We start from the raw sequence: 22121 nt of genomic DNA on the forward strand, positions 1-22121 counted from the left end.
GGGGTGTGTGTCTGTTTCTGTGGTGTGCCCCTGTGTCTCCGTCCCTGTCCGCATCCAGGTCAGGGTCCGCGTCTGTCTGTCTTGGGGCCAGAGCGGGGGCGTGTGTTGGATACTCTGTCTGTGTCTCCCTCTCTGTCTCTCTCTTCCTCTCTGTCTACATCTCCGTCCGTCCGTGTCTCTGTCTTTCCCCGTGGGTCTGTGCGTCTGTCTATGCCAGCCGGCTTCTGGTGTCCCTCAGTCGGGTCCTCTTGTCGGTGGGTGGGCAGGGGAAGGGTGGCGGAGGAAGGGCGACGGGGTTGGGCTGATGAGGAGGGTCCCTGGGGGCGCCGGTGGCTCCGGGTTGGCTTGGAACCAGGCCGGGGTGGAGAGGCGGAAGGGCCTGGTGGCGGGCCTGGCTTGCCCTAAGGGCGGCGGGTGGGGCGCCGGGGGTGGGGGGGCGCGGAGAACAGCGCGCGGGCCACGCCCCCCGCGCCCCGACGCTCCCCTTGGCCCTCTCGGGAGCCAGGCGGCGGCCCCCGGGTCTGGAGAGTATCGGGCCGTGAGAGCGCTCGGTGTTCCGCGACTGCGGGGCGCTGGAGGCGCCACGTCCTCTGGGCGGTTTGGCAGGCAGGCAGGTGCAAGGCACAGGGCAGGCGTGGGGCGGTTGGGGGCTGAGGAGGGGCACGGCTGCGGCCCGGAGGCGCAGAGCAGGCTCTTAGGGCGGCCAGCGGCAGCGGCACACGTCTACGGCCATACCACCCTGAACGCGCCCGATCTCGTCTGATCTCGGAAGCTAAGCAGGGTCGGGCCTGGTTAGTACTTGGATGGGAGACCGCCTGGGAATACCGGGTGCTGTAGGCTTTTTTTCTTTGCCTTTTCTTTCCCCTTCGGCCTCCCTTCCTCTCCCTTCGCCGCCACAGTCCCCCCCCCCGCCCCGCCCCCTCCGCCCCTTGCCCAACAAGGCCTCCTGCAAACGCCCGGTGCCCCCCTGGCCCCTCGCCAGCCGCGCACCGCACCGAGGGTCCCTGTCTCGCAGCTTGTGCCCGCTGCACCGGCAGGCAGCCCCCAGCCCTTCCACCTCACAGCCACCACGCCCACGCACACCCGATCCAGAGGGGCGGGCTGGGGGAGGTGGGGGCGGGCTGGGTGGGCGGAGGCGGCGGCTTCGCAGGGAGGGAAAGGGGGAGGGCGGCGAGGACCGCCCGCGGGCTTGGGGCGGGGGGAGCGCGGGCGGGACGGCACCCCGTCTCGGCAGGCGTGCCCTCCCAAGGTCCTGCGCCTCGGGGCCTCATCCCCGGAGCCCCTAGCCATTCCCTTGGGCCGCCCCGAGTGCACAAGCGCACCGGGCAACCGGCCCCACCTTAGGCCTGGGCCCGCCTCCACCTTCTCCCCACCCGCCCTGGGCTGCGCTCCCGCGCGCGCGGGCATTCCCTTCCTTCCCGCGGAACACCGTCCCTCTGCCCCCAGGCCGGGGGTCCTCGCTCCGTGTGGGCAGGACACAAGATGGCCGACCGCCCGGGGCCTCCCCCGTTGGCACCCGGGACCACCCGTTGGCCCCCGACTCCGTGCTCAGTGTCCCCGCAACAGCGAAGCGCACAGCGAGGCTCGCTCGCTCGGCAAGACGGCGGGAGGGGGCGGCCCTGCACCACGCCCCAAAGCGGCCCCCCAAATAAAGGACGAGAGCAGAGGAGGAATCGCCCGCACGCCCCCAGGCCCAGAGTGGGTCCTGGGCGGGAACGGGAGCAGGGCGGGTCTCCTGAGGCCTTGGCTGCGCGACCTCGGCCCCGGGGGGCTCCTCGGTGCCCAGAGCCCACCCAAGCACGACCACCCTCCCGAGGAGGGCTAGCTGCCTAGCCAACACAGTCTCTTCCTCTGTGTGTGTGTGTGTGTGTGTGTGTGGTGTGTGTGTGGTGTGTGTGGTGTGTGTGTGGTGTGTGTGTCTGTTTCTGGGGTGTGCCCCTGTGTCTCCGTCCCTGTCCGCATCCAGGTCAGGGTCCGCGTCTGTCTGTCTTGGGGCCAGAGCGGGGGTGTGTGTTGGATACTCTGTCTGTGTTCTCCCTCTCTGTCCCTCTCTTCCTCTCTGTCTACATCTCCGTCCGTCCGTCCGTCCGTCCGTGTCTCTGTCTTTCCCCGTGGGTCTGTGCGTCTGTCTATGCCAGCCGGCTTCCGGTGTCCCTCAGTCGGGTCCTCTTGTCGGTGGGTGGGCAGGGGAAGGGTGGCGGAGGAAGGGCGACGGGGTTGGGCTGATGAGGAGGGTCCCTGGGGGCGCCGGTGGCTCCGGGTTGGCTTGGAGCCAGGCGGGGTGGAGAGGCAGAAAGGCCTGGTGGCCGGCCTGGCTTGGCCTAGGGCGACGGGTGGGACGCTGGGGGTGGGGGGCGCGGAAAACACCTCAGGGGCCGCGCCCACCGCGCCCCGCCCCGACGCTTCCCTTTGCCATGCCGGTAGCCAGGAGGCGGTGGGGCGGCGGCGGCCCCCGGGACTGGAGAGTCCCCGGCAGGGAGAGCGCCCGGACTTCCACGACTGCGGGGCACCGGAGGGGCCACGTCCCCTGGGCGGCTGGCAGGCAGGCAGGTGCAAGGCGCAGGGCAGGCGGGGTTCGGGTGAGGGCTGAGGAGGGGCACGGCTGGGCCCGGGAGGCGCAGAGCAGGCTCTTAGGGCGGCCAGCGGCAGCCGCACACGTCTACGGCCATACCACCCTGAACGCGCCCGATCTCGTCTGATCTCGGAAGCTAAGCAGGGTCGGGCCTGGTTAGTACTTGGATGGGAGACCGCCTGGGAATACCGGGTGCTGTAGGCTTTTTTCTTTGCCTTTTCTTTCCCCTTGGGCCACCCTTCCCATACCTTTACCGCCACAGCACCCCGCCCCCTTGCCCAACTAGGCTTCCTCCAAACGCCCCGTGCCCCCCTGGCCCCTCGCCAGCCGCGCACCGCACCGCGAGTCCCTGGCTCGCAGCAGGTGCCCCCTGCAGGGGCAGGCGTCTTCCAGCCAGCCCTTGGGCCTCCAAGCCACCACGCCCACGCACACCGGATCCAGAGGGGTGGGCTGGGGGTCGATGGGGGCGGGCGGGGTGGGCGAAGGCGACGCCTTCGGAGGGAGGGAACGCGGGAGGGCGACGATGACCCTGGCACCGATGGGCCGGGGCCAGCGCGGGCCGGACGGCACCCGCTCTGGGCAGGCGTGTCCTCCCATGGTCCTGCGCCTCGGGCCCTCATCCCCACATCCCCTAGCCATTCCATCGGGCCGCCCGGAGCGCACGACCGCACTGGGCAACTGGCCCCACCTTAGGCCTGGGCCCGCCTCCACCTTGTCCCCAGCAGCCCTGGGGTGCGCTCCCACCCGCGGGCATTCCCTTCCTTCCCTTGGAACACCGTCCCTTTGCCCCCGTGCCGGGGGTCCCCGCTCCGGGTGGGCAGGACACAAGATGGCCGGTCGCCCGGGGCCTCCCCCCTTGGCGCCCGGGACCACCCGCTGGCACCAGAATCCGTGCTTAGTCTCCCTGCAACAGCGAAGCGAAGACCGAGGCTCGCTCGCTCAGCAAGATGGGGAGAGGGGGACGCCCTGCACCTCGCCCCAAAGCAGCCCCCCATATAAAGGACGACAGCAGAGGAGGAATCGCCCACATGCCCCGAGGACCAGAGTGGGTCCAGGGCGGGAACGGGAGCAGAGCGGGTCTCGTGACGCCTTGGCTGCGCATCTCGGCCCCGAGGGGCTCCTCGGTGCCCAGAGCCCACCCAAGCACGACCACCCTCCCGAGGGCTAGCTGCCTAGCCAACACAGTCTCCTCCTGTTTGTGTGTGTGTGGGGGGGGGGATGGGTGGGGGGGTGGGTGGGGGTGTGGGGGTGTGGGGGTGTGTGGGGTGTGTGGGGTGTGGGGTGTGGGGTGGGGGGTGTGTGTCTGTTTCTGTGGTGTGCCCCTGTGTCTCCGTCCCTGTCCGCATCCAGGTCAGGGTCCGCGTCTGTCTGTCTTGGGGCCAGAGCGGGGGCGTGTGTTGGATACTCTGTCTGTGTCTCCCTCTCTGTCTCTCTCTTCCTCTCTGTCTACATCTCCGTCCGTCCGTGTCTCTGTCTTTCCCCGTGGGTCTGTGCGTCTGTCTATGCCAGCCGGCTTCTGGTGTCCCTCAGTCGGGTCCTCTTGTCGGTGGGTGGGCAGGGGAAGGGTGGCGGAGGAAGGGCGACGGGGTTGGGCTGATGAGGAGGGTCCCTGGGGGCGCCGGTGGCTCCGGGTTGGCTTGGAACCAGGCCGGGGTGGAGAGGCGGAAGGGCCTGGTGGCGGGCCTGGCTTGCCCTAAGGGCGGCGGGTGGGGCGCCGGGGGTGGGGGGGCGCGGAGAACAGCGCGCGGGCCACGCCCCCCGCGCCCCGACGCTCCCCTTGGCCCTCTCGGGAGCCAGGCGGCGGCCCCCGGGTCTGGAGAGTATCGGGCCGTGAGAGCGCTCGGTGTTCCGCGACTGCGGGGCGCTGGAGGCGCCACGTCCTCTGGGCGGTTTGGCAGGCAGGCAGGTGCAAGGCACAGGGCAGGCGTGGGGCGGTTGGGGGCTGAGGAGGGGCACGGCTGCGGCCCGGAGGCGCAGAGCAGGCTCTTAGGGCGGCCAGCGGCAGCGGCACACGTCTACGGCCATACCACCCTGAACGCGCCCGATCTCGTCTGATCTCGGAAGCTAAGCAGGGTCGGGCCTGGTTAGTACTTGGATGGGAGACCGCCTGGGAATACCGGGTGCTGTAGGCTTTTTTTCTTTGCCTTTTCTTTCCCCTTCGGCCTCCCTTCCTCTCCCTTCGCCGCCACAGTCCCCCCCCCCCGCCCCGCCCCCTCCGCCCCTTGCCCAACAAGGCCTCCTGCAAACGCCCGGTGCCCCCCTGGCCCCTCGCCAGCCGCGCACCGCACCGAGGGTCCCTGTCTCGCAGCTTGTGCCCGCTGCACCGGCAGGCAGCCCCCAGCCCTTCCACCTCACAGCCACCACGCCCACGCACACCCGATCCAGAGGGGCGGGCTGGGGGAGGTGGGGGCGGGCTGGGTGGGCGGAGGCGGCGGCTTCGCAGGGAGGGAAAGGGGGAGGGCGGCGAGGACCGCCCGCGGGCTTGGGGCGGGGGGAGCGCGGGCGGGACGGCACCCCGTCTCGGCAGGCGTGCCCTCCCAAGGTCCTGCGCCTCGGGGCCTCATCCCCGGAGCCCCTAGCCATTCCCTTGGGCCGCCCCGAGTGCACAAGCGCACCGGGCAACCGGCCCCACCTTAGGCCTGGGCCCGCCTCCACCTTCTCCCCACCCGCCCTGGGCTGCGCTCCCGCGCGCGCGGGCATTCCCTTCCTTCCCGCGGAACACCGTCCCTCTGCCCCCAGGCCGGGGGTCCTCGCTCCGTGTGGGCAGGACACAAGATGGCCGACCGCCCGGGGCCTCCCCCGTTGGCACCCGGGACCACCCGTTGGCCCCCGACTCCGTGCTCAGTGTCCCCGCAACAGCGAAGCGCACAGCGAGGCTCGCTCGCTCGGCAAGACGGCGGGAGGGGGCGGCCCTGCACCACGCCCCAAAGCGGCCCCCCAAATAAAGGACGAGAGCAGAGGAGGAATCGCCCGCACGCCCCCAGGCCCAGAGTGGGTCCTGGGCGGGAACGGGAGCAGGGCGGGTCTCCTGAGGCCTTGGCTGCGCGACCTCGGCCCCGGGGGGCTCCTCGGTGCCCAGAGCCCACCCAAGCACGACCACCCTCCCGAGGAGGGCTAGCTGCCTAGCCAACACAGTCTCTTCCTCTGTGTGTGTGTGTGTGTGTGTGTGTGGTGTGTGTGTGGTGTGTGTGGTGTGTGTGTGGTGTGTGTGTCTGTTTCTGGGGTGTGCCCCTGTGTCTCCGTCCCTGTCCGCATCCAGGTCAGGGTCCGCGTCTGTCTGTCTTGGGGCCAGAGCGGGGGTGTGTGTTGGATACTCTGTCTGTGTTCTCCCTCTCTGTCCCTCTCTTCCTCTCTGTCTACATCTCCGTCCGTCCGTCCGTCCGTGTCTCTGTCTTTCCCCGTGGGTCTGTGCGTCTGTCTATGCCAGCCGGCTTCCGGTGTCCCTCAGTCGGGTCCTCTTGTCGGTGGGTGGGCAGGGGAAGGGTGGCGGAGGAAGGGCGACGGGGTTGGGCTGATGAGGAGGGTCCCTGGGGGCGCCGGTGGCTCCGGGTTGGCTTGGAGCCAGGCGGGGTGGAGAGGCAGAAAGGCCTGGTGGCCGGCCTGGCTTGGCCTAGGGCGACGGGTGGGACGCTGGGGGTGGGGGGCGCGGAAAACACCTCAGGGGCCGCGCCCACCGCGCCCCGCCCCGACGCTTCCCTTTGCCATGCCGGTAGCCAGGAGGCGGTGGGGCGGCGGCGGCCCCCGGGACTGGAGAGTCCCCGGCAGGGAGAGCGCCCGGACTTCCACGACTGCGGGGCACCGGAGGGGCCACGTCCCCTGGGCGGCTGGCAGGCAGGCAGGTGCAAGGCGCAGGGCAGGCGGGGTTCGGGTGAGGGCTGAGGAGGGGCACGGCTGGGCCCGGGAGGCGCAGAGCAGGCTCTTAGGGCGGCCAGCGGAAGCCGCACACGTCTACGGCCATACCACCCTGAACGCGCCCGATCTCGTCTGATCTCGGAAGCTAAGCAGGGTCGGGCCTGGTTAGTACTTGGATGGGAGACCGCCTGGGAATACCGGGTGCTGTAGGCTTTTTTCTTTGCCTTTTCTTTCCCCTTGGGCCACCCTTCCCATACCTTTACCGCCACAGCACCCCGCCCCCTTGCCCAACTAGGCTTCCTCCAAACGCCCCGTGCCCCCCTGGCCCCTCGCCAGCCGCGCACCGCACCGCGAGTCCCTGGCTCGCAGCAGGTGCCCCCTGCAGGGGCAGGCGTCTTCCAGCCAGCCCTTGGGCCTCCAAGCCACCACGCCCACGCACACCGGATCCAGAGGGGTGGGCTGGGGGTCGATGGGGGCGGGCGGGGTGGGCGAAGGCGACGCCTTCGGAGGGAGGGAACGCGGGAGGGCGACGATGACCCTGGCACCGATGGGCCGGGGCCAGCGCGGGCCGGACGGCACCCGCTCTGGGCAGGCGTGTCCTCCCATGGTCCTGCGCCTCGGGCCCTCATCCCCACATCCCCTAGCCATTCCATCGGGCCGCCCGGAGCGCACGACCGCACTGCGCAACTGGCCCCACCTTAGGCCTGGGCCCGCCTCCACCTTGTCCCCAGCAGCCCTGGGGTGCGCTCCCACCCGCGGGCATTCCCTTCCTTCCCTTGGAACACCGTCCCTTTGCCCCCGTGCCGGGGGTCCCCGCTCCGGGTGGGCAGGACACAAGATGGCCGGTCGCCCGGGGCCTCCCCCCTTGGCGCCCGGGACCACCCGCTGGCACCAGAATCCGTGCTTAGTCTCCCTGCAACAGCGAAGCGAAGACCGAGGCTCGCTCGCTCAGCAAGATGGGGAGAGGGGGGCGCCCTGCACCTCGCCCCAAAGCAGCCCCCCATATAAAGGACGACAGCAGAGGAGGAATCGCCCACATGCCCCGAGGACCAGAGTGGGTCCAGGGCGGGAACGGGAGCAGAGCGGGTCTCGTGACGCCTTGGCTGCGCATCTCGGCCCCGAGGGGCTCCTCGGTGCCCAGAGCCCACCCAAGCACGACCACCCTCCCGAGGGCTAGCTGCCTAGCCAACACAGTCTCCTCCTGTTTGTGTGTGTGTGTGGGGGGGGATGGGTGGGGGGGTGGGTGGGGGTGTGGGGGTGTGGGGGTGTGGGGGGTGTGTGGGGTGTGGGGTGTGGGGTGGGGGGTGTGTGTCTGTTTCTGTGGTGTGCCCCTGTGTCTCCGTCCCTGTCCGCATCCAGGTCAGGGTCCGCGTCTGTCTGTCTTGGGGCCAGAGCGGGGGCGTGTGTTGGATACTCTGTCTGTGTCTCCCTCTCTGTCTCTCTCTTCCTCTCTGTCTACATCTCCGTCCGTCCGTGTCTCTGTCTTTCCCCGTGGGTCTGTGCGTCTGTCTATGCCAGCCGGCTTCTGGTGTCCCTCAGTCGGGTCCTCTTGTCGGTGGGTGGGCAGGGGAAGGGTGGCGGAGGAAGGGCGACGGGGTTGGGCTGATGAGGAGGGTCCCTGGGGGCGCCGGTGGCTCCGGGTTGGCTTGGAACCAGGCCGGGGTGGAGAGGCGGAAGGGCCTGGTGGCGGGCCTGGCTTGCCCTAAGGGCGGCGGGTGGGGCGCCGGGGGTGGGGGGGCGCGGAGAACAGCGCGCGGGCCACGCCCCCCGCGCCCCGACGCTCCCCTTGGCCCTCTCGGGAGCCAGGCGGCGGCCCCCGGGTCTGGAGAGTATCGGGCCGTGAGAGCGCTCGGTGTTCCGCGACTGCGGGGCGCTGGAGGCGCCACGTCCTCTGGGCGGTTTGGCAGGCAGGCAGGTGCAAGGCACAGGGCAGGCGTGGGGCGGTTGGGGGCTGAGGAGGGGCACGGCTGCGGCCCGGAGGCGCAGAGCAGGCTCTTAGGGCGGCCAGCGGCAGCGGCACACGTCTACGGCCATACCACCCTGAACGCGCCCGATCTCGTCTGATCTCGGAAGCTAAGCAGGGTCGGGCCTGGTTAGTACTTGGATGGGAGACCGCCTGGGAATACCGGGTGCTGTAGGCTTTTTTTCTTTGCCTTTTCTTTCCCCTTCGGCCTCCCTTCCTCTCCCTTCGCCGCCACAGTCCCCCCCCCCCGCCCCGCCCCCTCCGCCCCTTGCCCAACAAGGCCTCCTGCAAACGCCCGGTGCCCCCCTGGCCCCTCGCCAGCCGCGCACCGCACCGAGGGTCCCTGTCTCGCAGCTTGTGCCCGCTGCACCGGCAGGCAGCCCCCAGCCCTTCCACCTCACAGCCACCACGCCCACGCACACCCGATCCAGAGGGGCGGGCTGGGGGAGGTGGGGGCGGGCTGGGTGGGCGGAGGCGGCGGCTTCGCAGGGAGGGAAAGGGGGAGGGCGGCGAGGACCGCCCGCGGGCTTGGGGCGGGGGGAGCGCGGGCGGGACGGCACCCCGTCTCGGCAGGCGTGCCCTCCCAAGGTCCTGCGCCTCGGGGCCTCATCCCCGGAGCCCCTAGCCATTCCCTTGGGCCGCCCCGAGTGCACAAGCGCACCGGGCAACCGGCCCCACCTTAGGCCTGGGCCCGCCTCCACCTTCTCCCCACCCGCCCTGGGCTGCGCTCCCGCGCGCGCGGGCATTCCCTTCCTTCCCGCGGAACACCGTCCCTCTGCCCCCAGGCCGGGGGTCCTCGCTCCGTGTGGGCAGGACACAAGATGGCCGACCGCCCGGGGCCTCCCCCGTTGGCACCCGGGACCACCCGTTGGCCCCCGACTCCGTGCTCAGTGTCCCCGCAACAGCGAAGCGCACAGCGAGGCTCGCTCGCTCGGCAAGACGGCGGGAGGGGGCGGCCCTGCACCACGCCCCAAAGCGGCCCCCCAAATAAAGGACGAGAGCAGAGGAGGAATCGCCCGCACGCCCCCAGGCCCAGAGTGGGTCCTGGGCGGGAACGGGAGCAGGGCGGGTCTCCTGAGGCCTTGGCTGCGCGACCTCGGCCCCGGGGGGCTCCTCGGTGCCCAGAGCCCACCCAAGCACGACCACCCTCCCGAGGAGGGCTAGCTGCCTAGCCAACACAGTCTCTTCCTCTGTGTGTGTGTGTGTGTGTGTGTGTGGTGTGTGTGTGGTGTGTGTGGTGTGTGTGTGGTGTGTGTGTCTGTTTCTGGGGTGTGCCCCTGTGTCTCCGTCCCTGTCCGCATCCAGGTCAGGGTCCGCGTCTGTCTGTCTTGGGGCCAGAGCGGGGGTGTGTGTTGGATACTCTGTCTGTGTTCTCCCTCTCTGTCCCTCTCTTCCTCTCTGTCTACATCTCCGTCCGTCCGTCCGTCCGTGTCTCTGTCTTTCCCCGTGGGTCTGTGCGTCTGTCTATGCCAGCCGGCTTCCGGTGTCCCTCAGTCGGGTCCTCTTGTCGGTGGGTGGGCAGGGGAAGGGTGGCGGAGGAAGGGCGACGGGGTTGGGCTGATGAGGAGGGTCCCTGGGGGCGCCGGTGGCTCCGGGTTGGCTTGGAGCCAGGCGGGGTGGAGAGGCAGAAAGGCCTGGTGGCCGGCCTGGCTTGGCCTAGGGCGACGGGTGGGACGCTGGGGGTGGGGGGCGCGGAAAACACCTCAGGGGCCGCGCCCACCGCGCCCCGCCCCGACGCTTCCCTTTGCCATGCCGGTAGCCAGGAGGCGGTGGGGCGGCGGCGGCCCCCGGGACTGGAGAGTCCCCGGCAGGGAGAGCGCCCGGACTTCCACGACTGCGGGGCACCGGAGGGGCCACGTCCCCTGGGCGGCTGGCAGGCAGGCAGGTGCAAGGCGCAGGGCAGGCGGGGTTCGGGTGAGGGCTGAGGAGGGGCACGGCTGGGCCCGGGAGGCGCAGAGCAGGCTCTTAGGGCGGCCAGCGGCAGCCGCACACGTCTACGGCCATACCACCCTGAACGCGCCCGATCTCGTCTGATCTCGGAAGCTAAGCAGGGTCGGGCCTGGTTAGTACTTGGATGGGAGACCGCCTGGGAATACCGGGTGCTGTAGGCTTTTTTCTTTGCCTTTTCTTTCCCCTTGGGCCACCCTTCCCATACCTTTACCGCCACAGCACCCCGCCCCCTTGCCCAACTAGGCTTCCTCCAAACGCCCCGTGCCCCCCTGGCCCCTCGCCAGCCGCGCACCGCACCGCGAGTCCCTGGCTCGCAGCAGGTGCCCCCTGCAGGGGCAGGCGTCTTCCAGCCAGCCCTTGGGCCTCCAAGCCACCACGCCCACGCACACCGGATCCAGAGGGGTGGGCTGGGGGTCGATGGGGGCGGGCGGGGTGGGCGAAGGCGACGCCTTCGGAGGGAGGGAACGCGGGAGGGCGACGATGACCCTGGCACCGATGGGCCGGGGCCAGCGCGGGCCGGACGGCACCCGCTCTGGGCAGGCGTGTCCTCCCATGGTCCTGCGCCTCGGGCCCTCATCCCCACATCCCCTAGCCATTCCATCGGGCCGCCCGGAGCGCACGACCGCACTGGGCAACTGGCCCCACCTTAGGCCTGGGCCCGCCTCCACCTTGTCCCCAGCAGCCCTGGGGTGCGCTCCCACCCGCGGGCATTCCCTTCCTTCCCTTGGAACACCGTCCCTTTGCCCCCGTGCCGGGGGTCCCCGCTCCGGGTGGGCAGGACACAAGATGGCCGGTCGCCCGGGGCCTCCCCCCTTGGCGCCCGGGACCACCCGCTGGCACCAGAATCCGTGCTTAGTCTCCCTGCAACAGCGAAGCGAAGACCGAGGCTCGCTCGCTCAGCAAGATGGGGAGAGGGGGGCGCCCTGCACCTCGCCCCAAAGCAGCCCCCCATATAAAGGACGACAGCAGAGGAGGAATCGCCCACATGCCCCGAGGACCAGAGTGGGTCCAGGGCGGGAACGGGAGCAGAGCGGGTCTCGTGACGCCTTGGCTGCGCATCTCGGCCCCGAGGGGCTCCTCGGTGCCCAGAGCCCACCCAAGCACGACCACCCTCCCGAGGGCTAGCTGCCTAGCCAACACAGTCTCCTCCTGTTTGTGTGTGGGGGGGGGGGGGGATGGGTGGGGGGGTGGGTGGGGGTGTGGGGGTGTGGGGGTGTGTGGGGTGTGTGGGGTGTGGGGTGTGGGGTGGGGGGTGTGTGTCTGTTTCTGTGGTGTGCCCCTGTGTCTCCGTCCCTGTCCGCATCCAGGTCAGGGTCCGCGTCTGTCTGTCTTGGGGCCAGAGCGGGGGCGTGTGTTGGATACTCTGTCTGTGTCTCCCTCTCTGTCTCTCTCTTCCTCTCTGTCTACATCTCCGTCCGTCCGTGTCTCTGTCTTTCCCCGTGGGTCTGTGCGTCTGTCTATGCCAGCCGGCTTCTGGTGTCCCTCAGTCGGGTCCTCTTGTCGGTGGGTGGGCAGGGGAAGGGTGGCGGAGGAAGGGCGACGGGGTTGGGCTGATGAGGAGGGTCCCTGGGGGCGCCGGTGGCTCCGGGTTGGCTTGGAACCAGGCCGGGGTGGAGAGGCGGAAGGGCCTGGTGGCGGGCCTGGCTTGCCCTAAGGGCGGCGGGTGGGGCGCCGGGGGTGGGGGGGCGCGGAGAACAGCGCGCGGGCCACGCCCCCCGCGCCCCGACGCTCCCCTTGGCCCTCTCGGGAGCCAGGCGGCGGCCCCCGGGTCTGGAGAGTATCGGGCCGTGAGAGCGCTCGGTGTTCCGCGACTGCGGGGCGCTGGAGGCGCCACGTCCTCTGGGCGGTTTGGCAGGCAGGCAGGTGCAAGGCACAGGGCAGGCGTGGGGCGGTTGGGGGCTGAGGAGGGGCACGGCTGCGGCCCGGAGGCGCAGAGCAGGCTCTTAGGGCGGCCAGCGGCAGCCGCACACGTCTACGGCCATACCACCCTGAACGCGCCCGATCTCGTCTGATCTCGGAAGCTAAGCAGGGTCGGGCCTGGTTAGTACTTGGATGGGAGACCGCCTGGGAATACCGGGTGCTGTAGGCTTTTTTTCTTTGCCTTTTCTTTCCCCTTCGGCCTCCCTTCCTCTCCCTTCGCCGCCACAGTCCCCCCCCCCCCGCCCCGCCCCCTCCGCCCCTTGCCCAACAAGGCCTCCTGCAAACGCCCGGTGCCCCCCTGGCCCCTCGCCAGCCGCGCACCGCACCGAGGGTCCCTGTCTCGCAGCTTGTGCCCGCTGCACCGGCAGGCAGCCCCCAGCCCTTCCACCTCACAGCCACCACGCCCACGCACACCCGATCCAGAGGGGCGGGCTGGGGGAGGTGGGGGCGGGCTGGGTGGGCGGAGTCGGCGGCTTCGCAGGGAGGGAAAGGGGGAGGGCGGCGAGGACCGCCCGCGGGCTTGGGGCGGGGGGAGCGCGGGCGGGACGGCACCCCGTCTCGGCAGGCGTGCCCTCCCAAGGTCCTGCGCCTCGGGGCCTCATCCCCGGAGCCCCTAGCCATTCCCTTGGGCCGCCCCGAGTGCACAAGCGCACCGGGCAACCGGCCCCACCTTAGGCCTGGGCCCGCCTCCACCTTCTCCCCACCCGCCCTGGGCTGCGCTCCCGCGCGCGCGGGCATTCCCTTCCTTCCCGCGGAACACCGTCCCTCTGCCCCCAGGCCGGGGGTCCTCGCTCCGTGTGGGCAGGACACAAGATGGCCGACCGCCCGGGGCCTCCCCCGTTGGCACCCGGGACCACCCGTTGGCCCCCGACTCCGTGCTCAGTGTCCCCGCAACAGCGAAGCGCACAGCGAGGCTCGCTCGCTCGGCAAGACGGCGGGAGGGGGCGGCCCTGCACCACGCCCCAAAGCGGCCCCCCAAATAAAGGACGAGAGCAGAGGAGGAATCGCCCGCACGCCCCCAGGCCCAGAGTGGGTCCTGGGCGGGAACGGGAGCAGGGCGGGTCTCCTGAGGCCTTGGCTGCGCGACCTCGGCCCCGGGGGGCTCCTCGGTGCCCAGAGCCCACCCAAGCACGACCACCCTCCCGAGGAGGGCTAGCTGCCTAGCCAACACAGTCTCTTCCTCTGTGTGTGTGTGTGTGTGTGTGTGTGGTGTGTGTGTGGTGTGTGTGGTGTGTGTGTGGTGTGTGTGTCTGTTTCTGGGGTGTGCCCCTGTGTCTCCGTCCCTGTCCGCATCCAGGTCAGGGTCCGCGTCTGTCTGTCTTGGGGCCAGAGCGGGGGTGTGTGTTGGATACTCTGTCTGTGTTCTCCCTCTCTGTCCCTCTCTTCCTCTCTGTCTACATCTCCGTCCGTCCGTCCGTCCGTGTCTCTGTCTTTCCCCGTGGGTCTGTGCGTCTGTCTATGCCAGCCGGCTTCCGGTGTCCCTCAGTCGGGTCCTCTTGTCGGTGGGTGGGCAGGGGAAGGGTGGCGGAGGAAGGGCGACGGGGTTGGGCTGATGAGGAGGGTCCCTGGGGGCGCCGGTGGCTCCGGGTTGGCTTGGAGCCAGGCGGGGTGGAGAGGCAGAAAGGCCTGGTGGCCGGCCTGGCTTGGCCTAGGGCGACGGGTGGGACGCTGGGGGTGGGGGGCGCGGAAAACACCTCAGGGGCCGCGCCCACCGCGCCCCGCCCCGACGCTTCCCTTTGCCATGCCGGTAGCCAGGAGGCGGTGGGGCGGCGGCGGCCCCCGGGACTGGAGAGTCCCCGGCAGGGAGAGCGCCCGGACTTCCACGACTGCGGGGCACCGGAGGGGCCACGTCCCCTGGGCGGCTGGCAGGCAGGCAGGTGCAAGGCGCAGGGCAGGCGGGGTTCGGGTGAGGGCTGAGGAGGGGCACGGCTGGGCCCGGGAGGCGCAGAGCAGGCTCTTAGGGCGGCCAGCGGCAGCCGCACACGTCTACGGCCATACCACCCTGAACGCGCCCGATCTCGTCTGATCTCGGAAGCTAAGCAGGGTCGGGCCTGGTTAGTACTTGGATGGGAGACCGCCTGGGAATACCGGGTGCTGTAGGCTTTTTTCTTTGCCTTTTCTTTCCCCTTGGGCCACCCTTCCCATACCTTTACCGCCACAGCACCCCGCCCCCTTGCCCAACTAGGCTTCCTCCAAACGCCCCGTGCCCCCCTGGCCCCTCGCCAGCCGCGCACCGCACCGCGAGTCCCTGGCTCGCAGCAGGTGCCCCCTGCAGGGGCAGGCGTCTTCCAGCCAGCCCTTGGGCCTCCAAGCCACCACGCCCACGCACACCGGATCCAGAGGGGTGGGCTGGGGGTCGATGGGGGCGGGCGGGGTGGGCGAAGGCGACGCCTTCGGAGGGAGGGAACGCGGGAGGGCGACGATGACCCTGGCACCGATGGGCCGGGGCCAGCGCGGGCCGGACGGCACCCGCTCTGGGCAGGCGTGTCCTCCCATGGTCCTGCGCCTCGGGCCCTCATCCCCACATCCCCTAGCCATTCCATCGGGCCGCCCGGAGCGCACGACCGCACTGGGCAACTGGCCCCACCTTAGGCCTGGGCCCGCCTCCACCTTGTCCCCAGCAGCCCTGGGGTGCGCTCCCACCCGCGGGCATTCCCTTCCTTCCCTTGGAACACCGTCCCTTTGCCCCCGTGCCGGGGGTCCCCGCTCCGGGTGGGCAGGACACAAGATGGCCGGTCGCCCGGGGCCTCCCCCCTTGGCGCCCGGGACCACCCGCTGGCACCAGAATCCGTGCTTAGTCTCCCTGCAACAGCGAAGCGAAGACCGAGGCTCGCTCGCTCAGCAAGATGGGGAGAGGGGGGCGCCCTGCACCTCGCCCCAAAGCAGCCCCCCATATAAAGGACGACAGCAGAGGAGGAATCGCCCACATGCCCCGAGGACCAGAGTGGGTCCAGGGCGGGAACGGGAGCAGAGCGGGTCTCGTGACGCCTTGGCTGCGCATCTCGGCCCCGAGGGGCTCCTCGGTGCCCAGAGCCCACCCAAGCACGACCACCCTCCCGAGGGCTAGCTGCCTAGCCAACACAGTCTCCTCCTGTTTGTGTGTGGGGGGGGGCGGGGGGATGGGTGGGGGGGTGGGTGGGGGTGTGGGGGTGTGGGGGTGTGTGGGGTGTGTGGGGTGTGGGGTGTGGGGTGGGGGGTGTGTGTCTGTTTCTGTGGTGTGCCCCTGTGTCTCCGTCCCTGTCCGCATCCAGGTCAGGGTCCGCGTCTGTCTGTCTTGGGGCCAGAGCGGGGGCGTGTGTTGGATACTCTGTCTGTGTCTCCCTCTCTGTCTCTCTCTTCCTCTCTGTCTACATCTCCGTCCGTCCGTGTCTCTGTCTTTCCCCGTGGGTCTGTGCGTCTGTCTATGCCAGCCGGCTTCTGGTGTCCCTCAGTCGGGTCCTCTTGTCGGTGGGTGGGCAGGGGAAGGGTGGCGGAGGAAGGGCGACGGGGTTGGGCTGATGAGGAGGGTCCCTGGGGGCGCCGGTGGCTCCGGGTTGGCTTGGAACCAGGCCGGGGTGGAGAGGCGGAAGGGCCTGGTGGCGGGCCTGGCTTGCCCTAAGGGCGGCGGGTGGGGCGCCGGGGGTGGGGGGGCGCGGAGAACAGCGCGCGGGCCACGCCCCCCGCGCCCCGACGCTCCCCTTGGCCCTCTCGGGAGCCAGGCGGCGGCCCCCGGGTCTGGAGAGTATCGGGCCGTGAGAGCGCTCGGTGTTCCGCGACTGCGGGGCGCTGGAGGCGCCACGTCCTCTGGGCGGTTTGGCAGGCAGGCAGGTGCAAGGCACAGGGCAGGCGTGGGGCGGTTGGGGGCTGAGGAGGGGCACGGCTGCGGCCCGGAGGCGCAGAGCAGGCTCTTAGGGCGGCCAGCGGCAGCGGCACACGTCTACGGCCATACCACCCTGAACGCGCCCGATCTCGTCTGATCTCGGAAGCTAAGCAGGGTCGGGCCTGGTTAGTACTTGGATGGGAGACCGCCTGGGAATACCGGGTGCTGTAGGCTTTTTTTCTTTGCCTTTTCTTTCCCCTTCGGCCTCCCTTCCTCTCCCTTCGCCGCCACAGTCCCCCCCCCCGCCCCGCCCCCTCCGCCCCTTGCCCAACAAGGCCTCCTGCAAACGCCCGGTGCCCCCCTGGCCCCTCGCCAGCCGCGCACCGCACCGAGGGTCCCTGTCTCGCAGCTTGTGCCCGCTGCACCGGCAGGCAGCCCCCAGCCCTTCCACCTCACAGCCACCACGCCCACGCACACCCGATCCAGAGGGGCGGGCTGGGGGAGGTGGGGGCGGGCTGGGTGGGCGGAGGCGGCGGCTTCGCAGGGAGGGAAAGGGGGAGGGCGGCGAGGACCGCCCGCGGGCTTGGGGCGGGGGGAGCGCGGGCGGGACGGCACCCCGTCTCGGCAGGCGTGCCCTCCCAAGGTCCTGCGCCTCGGGGCCTCATCCCCGGAGCCCCTAGCCATTCCCTTGGGCCGCCCCGAGTGCACAAGCGCACCGGGCAACCGGCCCCACCTTAGGCCTGGGCCCGCCTCCACCTTCTCCCCACCCGCCCTGGGCTGCGCTCCCGCGCGCGCGGGCATTCCCTTCCTTCCCGCGGAACACCGTCCCTCTGCCCCCAGGCCGGGGGTCCTCGCTCCGTGTGGGCAGGACACAAGATGGCCGACCGCCCGGGGCCTCCCCCGTTGGCACCCGGGACCACCCGTTGGCCCCCGACTCCGTGCTCAGTGTCCCCGCAACAGCGAAGCGCACAGCGAGGCTCGCTCGCTCGGCAAGACGGCGGGAGGGGGCGGCCCTGCACCACGCCCCAAAGCGGCCCCCCAAATAAAGGACGAGAGCAGAGGAGGAATCGCCCGCACGCCCCCAGGCCCAGAGTGGGTCCTGGGCGGGAACGGGAGCAGGGCGGGTCTCCTGAGGCCTTGGCTGCGCGACCTCGGCCCCGGGGGGCTCCTCGGTGCCCAGAGCCCACCCAAGCACGACCACCCTCCCGAGGAGGGCTAGCTGCCTAGCCAACACAGTCTCTTCCTCTGTGTGTGTGTGTGTGTGTGTGTGTGTGGTGTGTGTGTGGTGTGTGTGGTGTGTGTGTGGTGTGTGTGTCTGTTTCTGGGGTGTGCCCCTGTGTCTCCGTCCCTGTCCGCATCCAGGTCAGGGTCCGCGTCTGTCTGTCTTGGGGCCAGAGCGGGGGTGTGTGTTGGATACTCTGTCTGTGTTCTCCCTCTCTGTCCCTCTCTTCCTCTCTGTCTACATCTCCGTCCGTCCGTCCGTCCGTGTCTCTGTCTTTCCCCGTGGGTCTGTGCGTCTGTCTATGCCAGCCGGCTTCTGGTGTCCCTCAGTCGGGTCCTCTTGTCGGTGGGTGGGCAGGGGAAGGGTGGCGGAGGAAGGGCGACGGGGTTGGGCTGATGAGGAGGGTCCCTGGGGGCGCCGGTGGCTCCGGGTTGGCTTGGAGCCAGGCGGGGTGGAGAGGCAGAAAGGCCTGGTGGCCGGCCTGGCTTGGCCTAGGGCGACGGGTGGGACGCTGGGGGTGGGGGTGGGGGTGGGGGGCGCGGAAAACACCTCAGGGGCCGCGCCCACCGCGCCCCGCCCCGACGCTTCCCTTTGCCATGCCGGTAGCCAGGAGGCGGTGGGGCGGCGGCGGCCCCCGGGACTGGAGAGTCCCCGGCAGGGAGAGCGCCCGGACTTCCACGACTGCGGGGCACCGGAGGGGCCACGTCCCCTGGGCGGCTGGCAGGCAGGCAGGTGCAAGGCGCAGGGCAGGCGGGGTTCGGGTGAGGGCTGAGGAGGGGCACGGCTGGGCCCGGGAGGCGCAGAGCAGGCTCTTAGGGCGGCCAGCGGCAGCCGCACACGTCTACGGCCATACCACCCTGAACGCGCCCGATCTCGTCTGATCTCGGAAGCTAAGCAGGGTCGGGCCTGGTTAGTACTTGGATGGGAGACCGCCTGGGAATACCGGGTGCTGTAGGCTTTTTTCTTTGCCTTTTCTTTCCCCTTGGGCCACCCTTCCCATACCTTTACCGCCACAGCACCCCGCCCCCTTGCCCAACTAGGCTTCCTCCAAACGCCCCGTGCCCCCCTGGCCCCTCGCCAGCCGCGCACCGCACCGCGAGTCCCTGGCTCGCAGCAGGTGCCCCCTGCAGGGGCAGGCGTCTTCCAGCCAGCCCTTGGGCCTCCAAGCCACCACGCCCACGCACACCGGATCCAGAGGGCTGGGCTGGGGGTCGATGGGGGCGGGCGGGGTGGGCGAAGGCGACGCCTTCGGAGGGAGGGAACGCGGGAGGGCGACGAAGACCCTGGCACCGATGGGCCGGGGCCAGCGCGGGCCGGACGGCACCCGCTCTGGGCAGGCGTGTCCTCCCATGGTCCTGCGCCTCGGGCCCTCATCCCCACATCCCCTAGCCATTCCATCGGGCCGCCCGGAGCGCACGACCGCACTGGGCAACTGGCCCCACCTTAGGCCTGGGCCCGCCTCCACCTTGTCCCCAGCAGCCCTGGGGTGCGCTCCCACCCGCGGGCATTCCCTTCCTTCCCTTGGAACACCGTCCCTTTGCCCCCGTGCCGGGGGTCCCCGCTCCGGGTGGGCAGGACACAAGATGGCCGGTCGCCCGGGGCCTCCCCCCTTGGCGCCCGGGACCACCCGCTGGCACCAGAATCCGTGCTTAGTCTCCCTGCAACAGCGAAGCGAAGACCGTGGCTCGCTCGCTCAGCAAGATGGGGAGAGGGGGGCGCCCTGCACCTCGCCCCAAAGCAGCCCCCCATATAAAGGACGACAGCAGAGGAGGAATCGCCCACATGCCCCGAGGACCAGAGTGGGTCCAGGGCGGGAACGGGAGCAGAGCGGGTCTCGTGACGCCTTGGCTGCGCATCTCGGCCCCGAGGGGCTCCTCGGTGCCCAGAGCCCACCCAAGCACGACCACCCTCCCGAGGGCTAGCTGCCTAGCCAACACAGTCTCCTCCTGTTTGTGTGTGGGGGGGGGCGGGGGGATGGGTGGGGGGGTGGGTGGGGGTGTGGGGGTGTGGGGGTGTGTGGGGTGTGTGGGGTGTGGGGTGTGGGGTGGGGGGTGTGTGTCTGTTTCTGTGGTGTGCCCCTGTGTCTCCGTCCCTGTCCGCATCCAGGTCAGGGTCCGCGTCTGTCTGTCTTGGGGCCAGAGCGGGGGCGTGTGTTGGATACTCTGTCTGTGTCTCCCTCTCTGTCTCTCTCTTCCTCTCTGTCTACATCTCCGTCCGTCCGTGTCTCTGTCTTTCCCCGTGGGTCTGTGCGTCTGTCTATGCCAGCCGGCTTCTGGTGTCCCTCAGTCGGGTCCTCTTGTCGGTGGGTGGGCAGGGGAAGGGTGGCGGAGGAAGGGCGACGGGGTTGGGCTGATGAGGAGGGTCCCTGGGGGCGCCGGTGGCTCCGGGTTGGCTTGGAACCAGGCCGGGGTGGAGAGGCGGAAGGGCCTGGTGGCGGGCCTGGCTTGCCCTAAGGGCGGCGGGTGGGGCGCCGGGGGTGGGGGGGGCGCGGAGAACAGCGCGCGGGCCACGCCCCCCGCGCCCCGACGCTCCCCTTGGCCCTCTCGGGAGCCAGGCGGCGGCCCCCGGGTCTGGAGAGTATCGGGCCGTGAGAGCGCTCGGTGTTCCGCGACTGCGGGGCGCTGGAGGCGCCACGTCCTCTGGGCGGTTTGGCAGGCAGGCAGGTGCAAGGCACAGGGCAGGCGTGGGGCGGTTGGGGGCTGAGGAGGGGCACGGCTGCGGCCCGGAGGCGCAGAGCAGGCTCTTAGGGCGGCCAGCGGCAGCGGCACACGTCTACGGCCATACCACCCTGAACGCGCCCGATCTCGTCTGATCTCGGAAGCTAAGCAGGGTCGGGCCTGGTTAGTACTTGGATGGGAGACCGCCTGGGAATACCGGGTGCTGTAGGCTTTTTTTCTTTGCCTTTTCTTTCCCCTTCGGCCTCCCTTCCTCTCCCTTCGCCGCCACAGTCCCCCCCCCCGCCCCGCCCCCTCCGCCCCTTGCCCAACAAGGCCTCCTGCAAACGCCCGGTGCCCCCCTGGCCCCTCGCCAGCCGCGCACCGCACCGAGGGTCCCTGTCTCGCAGCTTGTGCCCGCTGCACCGGCAGGCAGCCCCCAGCCCTTCCACCTCACAGCCACCACGCCCACGCACACCCGATCCAGAGGGGCGGGCTGGGGGAGGTGGGGGCGGGCTGGGTGGGCGGAGGCGGCGGCTTCGCAGGGAGGGAAAGGGGGAGGGCGGCGAGGACCGCCCGCGGGCTTGGGGCGGGGGGAGCGCGGGCGGGACGGCACCCCGTCTCGGCAGGCGTGCCCTCCCAAGGTCCTGCGCCTCGGGGCCTCATCCCCGGAGCCCCTAGCCATTCCCTTGGGCCGCCCCGAGTGCACAAGCGCACCGGGCAACCGGCCCCACCTTAGGCCTGGGCCCGCCTCCACCTTCTCCCCACCCGCCCTGGGCTGCGCTCCCGCGCGCGCGGGCATTCCCTTCCTTCCCGCGGAACACCGTCCCTCTGCCCCCAGGCCGGGGGTCCTCGCTCCCTGTGGGCAGGACACAAGATGGCCGACCGCCCGGGGCCTCCCCCGTTGGCACCCGGGACCACCCGTTGGCCCCCGACTCCGTGCTCAGTGTCCCCGCAACAGCGAAGCGCACAGCGAGGCTCGCTCGCTCGGCAAGACGGCGGGAGGGGGCGGCCCTGCACCACGCCCCAAAGCGGCCCCCCAAATAAAGGACGAGAGCAGAGGAGGAATCGCCCGCACGCCCCCAGGCCCAGAGTGGGTCCTGGGCGGGAACGGGAGCAGGGCGGGTCTCCTGAGGCCTTGGCTGCGCGACCTCGGCCCCGGGGGGCTCCTCGGTGCCCAGAGCCCACCCAAGCACGACCACCCTCCCGAGGAGGGCTAGCTGCCTAGCCAACACAGTCTCTTCCTCTGTGTGTGTGTGTGTGTGTGTGTGTGTGGTGTGTGTGTGGTGTGTGTGGTGTGTGTGTGGTGTGTGTGTCTGTTTCTGGGGTGTGCCCCTGTGTCTCCGTCCCTGTCCGCATCCAGGTCAGGGTCCGCGTCTGTCTGTCTTGGGGCCAGAGCGGGGGTGTGTGTTGGATACTCTGTCTGTGTTCTCCCTCTCTGTCCCTCTCTTCCTCTCTGTCTACATCTCCGTCCGTCCGTCCGTCCGTGTCTCTGTCTTTCCCCGTGGGTCTGTGCGTCTGTCTATGCCAGCCGGCTTCCGGTGTCCCTCAGTCGGGTCCTCTTGTCGGTGGGTGGGCAGGGGAAGGGTGGCGGAGGAAGGGCGACGGGGTTGGGCTGATGAGGAGGGTCCCTGGGGGCGCCGGTGGCTCCGGGTTGGCTTGGAGCCAGGCGGGGTGGAGAGGCAGAAAGGCCTGGTGGCCGGCCTGGCTTGGCCTAGGGCGACGGGTGGGACGCTGGGGGTGGGGGGCGCGGAAAACACCTCAGGGGCCGCGCCCACCGCGCCCCGCCCCGACGCTTCCCTTTGCCATGCCGGTAGCCAGGAGGCGGTGGGGCGGCGGCGGCCCCCGGGACTGGAGAGTCCCCGGCAGGGAGAGCGCCCGGACTTCCACGACTGCGGGGCACCGGAGGGGCCACGTCCCCTGGGCGGCTGGCAGGCAGGCAGGTGCAAGGCGCAGGGCAGGCGGGGTTCGGGTGAGGGCTGAGGAGGGGCACGGCTGGGCCCGGGAGGCGCAGAGCAGGCTCTTAGGGCGGCCAGCGGCAGCCGCACACGTCTACGGCCATACCACCCTGAACGCGCCCGATCTCGTCTGATCTCGGAAGCTAAGCAGAGTCGGGCCTGGTTAGTACTTGGATGGGAGACCGCCTGGGAATACCGGGTGCTGTAGGCTTTTTTCTTTGCCTTTTCTTT

The 22121-nt window shown here is 70.6% G+C and overlaps 12 non-coding genes across 12 annotated transcripts; all 12 read left to right on the plus strand.

Annotated features, from left to right (window-relative positions):
• The first annotated feature begins 721 nt into the window (after positions 1-721).
• On the plus strand, positions 722-840 carry LOC135363315 (5S ribosomal RNA). Its single transcript, XR_010408962.1, has one exon. It is a non-coding gene; the product is annotated as a 5S ribosomal RNA (ribosomal RNA).
• Positions 841-2657: 1817 nt separating this feature from the next.
• On the plus strand, positions 2658-2776 carry LOC135363316 (5S ribosomal RNA). The gene has a single exon (XR_010408963.1). It is a non-coding gene; the product is annotated as a 5S ribosomal RNA (ribosomal RNA).
• A 1809-nt stretch (positions 2777-4585) lies between these two features.
• LOC135363317 (5S ribosomal RNA) lies at positions 4586-4704 on the plus strand. The gene has a single exon (XR_010408964.1). It is a non-coding gene; the product is annotated as a 5S ribosomal RNA (ribosomal RNA).
• Positions 4705-6518: 1814 nt separating this feature from the next.
• Positions 6519-6637, plus strand: LOC135363318 (5S ribosomal RNA). The gene has a single exon (XR_010408965.1). It is a non-coding gene; the product is annotated as a 5S ribosomal RNA (ribosomal RNA).
• Positions 6638-8446: 1809 nt separating this feature from the next.
• On the plus strand, positions 8447-8565 carry LOC135363319 (5S ribosomal RNA). Its single transcript, XR_010408966.1, has one exon. It is a non-coding gene; the product is annotated as a 5S ribosomal RNA (ribosomal RNA).
• Positions 8566-10379: 1814 nt separating this feature from the next.
• On the plus strand, positions 10380-10498 carry LOC135363320 (5S ribosomal RNA). Its single transcript, XR_010408967.1, has one exon. It is a non-coding gene; the product is annotated as a 5S ribosomal RNA (ribosomal RNA).
• Positions 10499-12307: 1809 nt separating this feature from the next.
• Positions 12308-12426, plus strand: LOC135363321 (5S ribosomal RNA). Its single transcript, XR_010408968.1, has one exon. It is a non-coding gene; the product is annotated as a 5S ribosomal RNA (ribosomal RNA).
• Positions 12427-14241: 1815 nt separating this feature from the next.
• LOC135363322 (5S ribosomal RNA) lies at positions 14242-14360 on the plus strand. Its single transcript, XR_010408969.1, has one exon. It is a non-coding gene; the product is annotated as a 5S ribosomal RNA (ribosomal RNA).
• A 1811-nt stretch (positions 14361-16171) lies between these two features.
• On the plus strand, positions 16172-16290 carry LOC135363323 (5S ribosomal RNA). The gene has a single exon (XR_010408970.1). It is a non-coding gene; the product is annotated as a 5S ribosomal RNA (ribosomal RNA).
• Positions 16291-18117: 1827 nt separating this feature from the next.
• On the plus strand, positions 18118-18236 carry LOC135363324 (5S ribosomal RNA). The gene has a single exon (XR_010408971.1). It is a non-coding gene; the product is annotated as a 5S ribosomal RNA (ribosomal RNA).
• A 1812-nt stretch (positions 18237-20048) lies between these two features.
• On the plus strand, positions 20049-20167 carry LOC135363326 (5S ribosomal RNA). The gene has a single exon (XR_010408973.1). It is a non-coding gene; the product is annotated as a 5S ribosomal RNA (ribosomal RNA).
• A 1815-nt stretch (positions 20168-21982) lies between these two features.
• LOC135363307 (5S ribosomal RNA) lies at positions 21983-22101 on the plus strand. Its single transcript, XR_010408954.1, has one exon. It is a non-coding gene; the product is annotated as a 5S ribosomal RNA (ribosomal RNA).
• Positions 22102-22121: the final 20 nt, after the last annotated feature.

This window comes from Mirounga angustirostris, unplaced genomic scaffold (assembly GCF_029215605.1).
Source record: "Mirounga angustirostris isolate CCGP_5_RB_7025 unplaced genomic scaffold, mMirAng1.0.hap1 SCAF_97, whole genome shotgun sequence".
In the NCBI taxonomy this organism is placed as follows: domain Eukaryota; kingdom Metazoa; phylum Chordata; class Mammalia; order Carnivora; family Phocidae; genus Mirounga; species Mirounga angustirostris.